Here is a 6,846-nt window from a genome sequence, read left to right as displayed (position 1 = left end):
CTTTATTTCTGTTTTTACACTTTTTCATTTAACGTTCTATAGACTAAATAACAGGGTTGAANGACTGCTGGGTGAAGCGGGAGCTAGGGTGAGCGGGGATTTTGACATGTGTGGTGTGTTGTATCGCGGAAATGGATCCTGAGTACACACACATCCAGAGAATTAACATCGGCATTTTAGTCGGTGAAATCGTTTTCCTTATATTTCGAATTTATTTTAACAGTACTGTATAAACCTACAGTACACACCTTCGGTACTTTAAACTGACACACACTCTTTTGGTACAGAACACACACACGACGTTTCCGCCCCCTGGAACACGTACGAAATATATAAAATTTGTCAAAAGTGCTTTAATTATGAAATTATTGGAAAGTCTATGTAGATATATACTATAAACAGGGTGTCCCAAACAAAAATTTGGAGTAGGGGTATTGGGTACTGAGGCAACAATTTTGATTAGATATTCACAAACATATTAACATTAGAAATCTCGATATTTCAGTTATTTCCAGGCATTCCTTTTATATTACTATCACTTCTTTAATTATCGAGCATGAGCCGAAAAATTGATTTCCCAGATTTTTCAAATTTTGAGTTTTTACATATACTCATTTGTTTATAAATAACCAAAAAATTCACAAATTTTCGTACATTTTATGTAAGTTATCTGTTGCAAAGTGTTTTGTATATTATATTTAAATTTCGCAATATGGATGTCTGTGTGATTTGTTTTGATAAAAAACGACATATTTTCTTTTTATTTATTTTAAATCCATCAAGGTGTGTGGGGGGGGGTTACTTTAAAGGTATACTATGAACATATACTAAGTCAACATTACATTATTATGAATTAAATAATATTGTTGGTCTTCATTAATTATATTTTTCATTTTGGGGGCAGGCGAAGAACTTGTTTTGTGCCTGGATGCCATCCACCCCCTGGGACATCCAGATTTAAATTTCCAAAGAACAAAAAGAAGCAGGAATTGTGGCTGAATTCTTTGAAAATTGAAGACACTAATGAAATCAAAGATAGCCGAGTGTGTGCTCTTCATTTTGCTAAGTCTGATTTTAAGCCAAATTTGAGCACTTTTTCGAAACTTCCAGATATCTCCCCTGCAAGGAAATTTCTCTTATCCTTTGCAATCCCATCAATAACTGTAAAAGAGCCAAGATCTCCATTTTCAACCTTTTTGTAAAATTTCAAAGAATAAGGCATCTAAATGTTTTAGTAAACAAACAAGGTCATCACATGATACGAAATTTAAAACAATTTTAATAAATAGTTAAAAATATTTTTGTATTTTTTTATTGTTTTTTTGTTGTTGTTGTGTATGATGATATAATGTGTATACTTCAGTCATTGTTTAACCCACCAAAACTTTGTCACTTTTAAAACAAGATAATCCAAATGATTTTTGTAAAATTCTTATAAAGTATGAGTGTTTCAAAAAGTTAAAAGTCTAAATTTTTTAAAAAAATTAGCTGACTTTAGAAATTGAATAGTAAACCTTTAATAACCCTAGAAATATTTACTTTAATGCTAATTAGAGGGCTCCCTCAGACTATTTAGTTTACATAGATACACAGTGAAAAAAAATCAAGTCACCAAACGACAGTAAAATTACTCTATCTAATTTTGAGTTGAAACTATTTTTTATGTATTCTTACAAAGACGACATTTATCTCCACCGAATCTTGGAAATAATACCAACTAATTAGAGGACATGTCGTCTTTCTTTTTTTATTTGACACATATGACGTTGTGCGCAGTTGGTCGATTTTTTCTGTTGCCATCTATTGTACTTGACAACCTATTTGCTAGAATCTATTTGATTGCAAACTAATTAAACAATCGGTTTTTGTTCTTGTAAATTGACTTACTAAAGTACTTTTTTTTGGATTTTTCTCTTATTTAAAGGAGTTGAGTCTTTGCCACAAATTCTGATTTTCTAAACCCTGTATCTTTGCAACCCAATGTTCTAGAACCTTAGATATTTCAAACTATGAATTCTGGTGGATCAAATAATCTAAGTTTGAAAAATTAAAGGTTTAAAGCACCTAGTTGCAAAGATATTAGGATTCGAAAATTTGTCTTTGTGGCAAAGACTCAATTCCTTTGTTAGGACAGTGCATGCTTTTTAAATGAAAAAGTCATAAATTAATAACAATACAGACAAAACATTAAATATTGTCTTTTAAAGATTTAGGGGTTTTTCGTTCACAATAACCCTGGGGCAGAAGCCCAAAGGAGTTACGTGCATGCCGCCTTGAATTACAAGACAGAGAGAGACCCTGTTCTGAATCCTCTAAGCTTCTGCCTCAGGGTTATTGTGAACGAAAAACCCCTAATAAGACTACAATTAGTGTCTATTTGAATTGTTATTAATATATGGAAAACATATTAAAAATCATTGAATTTTAAACCAACCCGCTCCATGGAGGAATTTTTAAGATTGAATTTGCGCTCCTGCTATGCAATTATATATAATAATAATAACTTTTAAATTCTGAGCATCCATGAACCTTCCCCGGGGTCATGTGAGCCAACAAAAATGTATATTTTCCAATGATGATTAATGATATTATTTTTGTAAACGGGTAGGAGCTGAATTAAAATTTTATTTCATGCATTTTTAAATTCATTCCAACTCCAACCATTTATATTTTAGTATTCTACAATTGAAAAAGGAGGTTCTACGAAAAACTAAATTGTTAGTTGGTTCTGCACGTCATCATTATTTGCACTAAATTTTATTTTGTTATTTCTAGTTTATTCTCAAGTTAAAATATTTTCTCCATTTGTTGCATTCATTCTGAAATTGAAAATTGTTGTTAATTTATGTAAACGATTTTTATAAATATACTGATTGTATATGCAGATGACTTAAAGGTTATTCAAACATAAAAATATGCATAATTTAAAACTTAATAAACTTTGCTTGAATATTGATTAAACAAGGCATAAGGTTCTTTCTTTGAATGACCAAAAAATTAACAATTTTTCAACTCTTTGTTTAAATGGAATAGAACTCAAACAGAAAGTTTATAAATTAAGCCCTTTTAAAACATTTGAATGCCAGGTGTTCTTTTCAATCAGGATCTCAATTTTGAATAATTTGCAGATTAATTAATCTGGAGATTAGTAACAAGAGAAGAACAAGCCTTATTTAATCTGAGGCCGAATTTAAAGAATTAGAGCCGCGGTTCAAATATGGTTGGTTCCACTAAAAATTGTATTCAATTTTTTAAGATTTAAGCCGGCGCTCAATCGAAACTGGTTTTAGGGGGATTCGAGACACGGTTTGAATTAATTAAATTCGGACTCTGGAGATTAAGAAAAAGAGGATATCAATTTCAATGATCTCGATATCCACCATTCTAAAGCTTTCAGCTCAGATTCCAGTTTATTAAATAAACTCAATAAACTGTTTACATGTTTAATACCTCCGTCATTTTTAAAGATAAAAAGAAGTAAGATCACATTTTATAAAACTCATTAGACTTTAAATATTTTTTTTGGTGCACTTATCGGAAATCAAAGACGATATTCAGGTCGTCTCTAAATTCCCATGTTTATTGGGAAACCCTTATTTTATCAGTATTTACAACCGGTAAGCAATCCCTTTATTAATAATATTCCACTTTATATTTCAGTGCCGGATACAGTATTAAAATATATATCAGCCTACGTGTTATATTTCAGTGCCGAATACAGTATTAAAATATATATCAGCCTACGTATTATATTTCAGTGCCGGATACAGTATTAAAATATATATCAGCCTACGTTTTATATTTCAGTGCCGAATACAGTATTAAAATATATATCAGCCTACGTATTATATTTCAGTACCGGACACAGTATTAAAATATATATCAGCCTACGTATTATATTTCAGTGCCGGATACAGTATTAAAATATATATCAGCCTACGTATTATATTTCAGTACCGGATACAGTATTAAAATATATATCAGCCTACGTATTATATTTCAGTACCGGATACAGTATTAAAATATGTATCAGCCTACATATTATATTTCAGTACCTGATACAGTATTAGAATATATATCAGCCTACATATTATATTTCAGTACCTGATACAGTATTAAAATATGTATCAGTATATGTATTATATCAACATTTCAGTAAATGATTATTTATTGATATATATGCTGGCTGAGGTAGCTTTGTTGCATATTGTAAACAATAAAACTAAAAATGATCTGTGGAATTTTCTTATTTTTATTTGTGTATTTTTTCTGAATTATGGGAGAAGGTGGGGGGGGGGGGGCGTGGAGATGTCAACGTTACGTAAAATGTTCGTTTGTGTACGTTACTTTAGAATAATGTGAAACGTTTGGATATATTCCACATAATGAGAACGTTAAAAGTTAACATCATAGGAGCTTATACCTAACGTTAACGTTAAACGTTAATGATAGAGTTACATAGTACATACCCCTATCCTTAGCGTTTTGTGGTAACGTACCGTTATTTTTCTATTATCCAAAGCATGTTTGACCATAACGTGAAGAAACTTTTTTCCATTTAATTTTATAAAGCAAATGATTTACTAATAGCAAAAAAATAAACTTATTAAGTGGAACGGGTCTGTGAACACTACGCAATTGTTTTAGGCTGACAAATCTAGAATATAGATATTAGAAACTTATTAAAATGCAAAAATGTTTTATCAATTGTAAAATGCGCGTTATGTTTTATTCTTCAATAGATTTTTATAAACCTTTAGAATAAAAAGCTTATTATTAATCGATTTGTTAAAAAGAAAAATGTCAGAACATTTTATTTTGCGTTGTTTGTGGTGGCAAAATATTTAGCATTTGCCTAACTTTATTTTGATATTTTTAACCCAAAGCAGGAACCCTGAAAACATTTTTATTGTGGTTTAAAAACTAAAGCTAATGCCGCTTTTTTACTCACCTTGTAAGAAACATAAAAAAGCAAAAAATCTCAATATCTTTACAAGCTGAGGTTGTAGACTTTTGATATTTCAAACATTCACTTTAGAAAGTCTAAAGGAATTGAGTTTTTGTCAAAAACTCATATTTTCTAATCCTTATATCATTAATATACCAAATGTTGTAGACCTTCGATATTTCAAACTATGAATTCTGTTAGATTAAATTAATTAAAGTTTTAAATAAAAATAAATAATGCATCAGGTTGCAAATATATAGGAATTGGATAATTTGAGTTTGTGACAAAGTTTCAGTCCCTTTGAAATTTTAAGTTTCACACCATCTGGTTGTAAAGATATAGCAATTATAAAATTAGAGTTTGTGACGTGTGTTCAGTTCATTTTATTTTATGCCTTACTTTGCTATGGCACATTTAAAGGAATTTAGTCATTGTAACATTTTCATCAATGATAATTTCATAAGAAAGTATACCGAAGGGTCAGTTTGTATTGTGTAAAAATAAAAAATGACCATTAGGTAAAATAATTCGCAATATTGTTCCACATGCAAATTTGGTTTGCCTTGCCAAATTTTAACCCATTTTGTGAAGTGTCCCAAATCTTTCAAGCTTGTCCAATACATGATGATAATTTCAAGTGATCCTCAATTTAAAGAGGGCCATGCTCGATTCCCAATACTACCTTTTATACCTTTATCTGATTGAAAAAGACGGTAATAGAAATGCAAGTATCAATGAAGTGTAATGTAACGTAAGAAACGTTAAGGCCTGAACATTTTTATACAACGTAACGAATAGAACATTTTTGTACAACGTAACATATAGAACATTTTTTTCATATCTTTCTTAGAAACGAAACAAATAAACCTTAAAGATAAAACGCTATGTTAACAAAAAATATTCTTTGCACAGAAATTCATTGCAGAAATTCTGACATTTTATTAAAGCAAAAAGTTTTCACCATTTAGTTTTCAAACTAAGTGAAATTGTAACGTAAGGTATCTCTTAAAACATTTACCTTGGATGAAAGTGGGACGTTAGAAAATTGTGTTTATATTACTAAAGTTTTGACGCAACGTTGGGACAGCATAACAAAACTTACTTTTTTAACACCATTATTTACTAAAGCATAACGTTTTATAAGGTATTCAAGTGCAGAAAATTCATTACGTAACGTTGGTCTATGCCATAAAATTTCATAATATACGACTTTCATATTTTTATACTTTTGATGAACACTATCGTAACGTAAGCTGAAATTAGTATAAAGCAAAACGTTGGCATTTTTTGGGAGGGGGAGATTTCTCTTCGTCCCCTTCCTCAAAAGTCACAAAACAACCCTGTTCCTTAAATAAATGATAAAAACACTTGGTCCTATAGAATATTTATTTATAGTTTCAATGCTACTCAAAATCCACTTCAGTTCACAGTTTTTCTTTCAATCCAGTCGCAGACAAATATTAATAAATATTAACAATGTAAGGACTCTTCACTAAACCTAACTGCAGTACGAAGGAAAGTACGCACTGACAAAAATTTCCTGAATTTATGATTTCTATGCAATAATTCTCTTCGCTCATAAATACATATTTATGTAATTGCATGTCAGCGTAATTGCATGTCAGCTATAGCTGGCCAAACGGATGGACCGAATGGGCTGACATTCAGGTGCGTATACAGGGGGGGGGGCAGTAGTCCTAGTTTTTTTCCTAACAAGTCTTCTTTTGAGCTGTTTCGTCCTCCCAGCCCCAAAACTTATGTTATTTGGACCCATGTCAGTGATGTTCCATTATGTTCGGTTCCAAATTTCCAACCTTAGAAGGGGTGTGTGAGTGTGGAGCGTGATCTTTTCTACATTCAGAAGTTCCAAATTTAAACTTGAATCTGTTCCAGACATG

Source organism: Eurytemora carolleeae, unplaced genomic scaffold (assembly GCF_000591075.1).
Source record: "Eurytemora carolleeae unplaced genomic scaffold, Eaff_2.0 scaffold1496, whole genome shotgun sequence".
NCBI classification, from domain to species: domain Eukaryota; kingdom Metazoa; phylum Arthropoda; class Copepoda; order Calanoida; family Temoridae; genus Eurytemora; species Eurytemora carolleeae.
The sequence above is the reverse complement of the archived record's forward strand: the minus strand, read 5'-3'. Positions refer to the sequence as shown.